We start from the raw sequence: 1,895 nt of genomic DNA, 5'->3' as shown, positions 1-1,895 counted from the left end.
TTTTTGAGATAGAATTTTGCTCTTGTTGCCCAGGCTGGAGTGCAATGACACAATCTCAGTTCACTGCAACCTCTGCCTCCTGGGTTCAAGCAATTCTCCTGCCTCACATGTCTGAGTAGCTGGGATTATAGGCACACACCACCACACTTAGCTAATTTTTGTATTTTTAGTAGAGACAAGGTTTCACCATGTTGGTCAGGCTGGTCTCGAACTCGTGACCTCAGGCGATCTGCCTGCCTCAGCCTCCTAAAGTTCTGGGATCACAGGCATGAGCCACCGTGCCCAGCCTGAATTGCTTCAATAAGGAAAAATGGTATGTCTTCTGATTCTCACATTTCTTTAACTCCTGAAATGAATTTATATATGTCAAAGTTAAGACCCTCTTCGTCCAACGTCCTGCACCCATCCCACACACTAAAGCTTCATTCATTTCCTTCTTAACACCTAGGACCGCCTGTACACACTGCTTTCTGCCCTATGTAATAACGCTAGTGACCTTTTCTGAGTACTCGACATGTGCTAGAGAGGCACCATGCAAAGTGCTGTGAATATATTAACTCACGTAATTGTTACAAGAATGAATGAGTTAGGATCATTGTTACCCCATTTTATAACTGCAAAAACCACCTCAGAAAAAGTTAAATTGATTGTGTCCAAAGTACCAGAACTAATGGGTGTGACAGAAGAGGAATGAAGCTCAGGCATTAAACGCCAGTGCCCACACTCTCAGCTACTGTGCCACACTTGCTCCTGTGCCACGCTGTCCTGCAAGCAAAAGGAAGGATCTAGAAGCTCAGGAAGATAGTGGCATGCAGTCCTCCTAAGACCTTTCTTCACATCAGCTCACTGCTGTGCCTACCAAGATGGCAGACAGCAGCCAATTCCTCACTTATGGCTGCCTAAAATCCACTGACAGTGAACCTCCCCATCCATCCTGTTCTCACTAAGAATTGGAGAGGCGCTGCCGTACCTTCCTCAAGTAGCCAGGGGATCGGGGAACAGGGACCATTTTAATCCAGCTCTGTAGACGTCATGAACTTGAAGTGCCACAGAGAAATAGAAAAGGCCTCAGCCAAGGGACCTGACCTGCTGAAGTGTCACCCTCCGGTCCCCTTTGCTAGTGGCAGTCAGAGGTCAGGTGCAGTCCTGCAACCAGGTTGTGGCAGACAAGGAAAGGCGGCGTGGGGCGAGGCCTGATGACCCACCAGGCAGCTGGGTCTTGCCCTCTGGTTACGTGCTCGGCCTTCTGGCCTGACAAGCACCCTCTCAGTGAAAGGCAATCCAGTGCTTCTTGTTGAGGTGACAGGTGGCTGATCTTATCGCCTTTGCTTTCAGAAATCTCATAAAAGGGAAAACATGTTCGCCAATCAAGAGGGAGTAGGTCAGATATCAAAATGGAAATAGACTCTCTCAGTAGATGGATTGGAGATAAGAAAACTGGTCAATATTTGAGGATCAAAATCTTTTTATTCCCTGTCAAATAACTCTCTTCCCACTCCCCATAACCCCCCAGGGGGCTTATGAATTTGGATACAGGAATCCCACTGTTCTATTTGGCAGAGGTACTAATCACTACTTTTAATGCACTTCTCCTCTTTATTTTATTGAAAAAAGAAACGTTGAGGCCCAGGGAAAACATTCTCTTTTCTTTTTTTGAGACGGAGTCTCATTCTGGAGTGCAGTGGCATGATCTCAGTTCGCCACAACCTCTGCTTCCTGGGTTCAAGTGATTCTCCTGCCTCAGCCTCCGAAGTAGCTCAGACTACAGGCGCGCGCCACCATGCCCAGCTAATTTTTGTGTTTTTAGTAGAGACGGAGTTTCACCATGTTGGCCAGGATGGTCTCTTTTCATATCCTTGGAAACTTATTGCTTATCACAATGATACTGATTACAT

The 1,895-nt window shown here is 46.6% G+C and overlaps 1 protein-coding gene across 1 annotated transcript in view; it reads right to left on the bottom strand.

Annotated features, from left to right (window-relative positions):
• The window catches only part of DEPTOR (DEP domain containing MTOR interacting protein), a 187,647-nt gene that overhangs the window by 52,857 nt on the left and 132,895 nt on the right, over nucleotides 1-1,895 (bottom strand). The gene's annotated exons all lie outside the window — the stretch shown is intronic.

Source organism: Cebus imitator, unplaced genomic scaffold, assembly GCF_001604975.1.
Source record: "Cebus imitator isolate Cc_AM_T3 unplaced genomic scaffold, Cebus_imitator-1.0 Scaffold68, whole genome shotgun sequence".
In the NCBI taxonomy this organism is placed as follows: Eukaryota; Metazoa; Chordata; class Mammalia; order Primates; family Cebidae; genus Cebus; species Cebus imitator.
The sequence above is the reverse complement of the archived record's forward strand: the minus strand, read 5'-3'. Positions and strand labels throughout refer to the sequence as shown.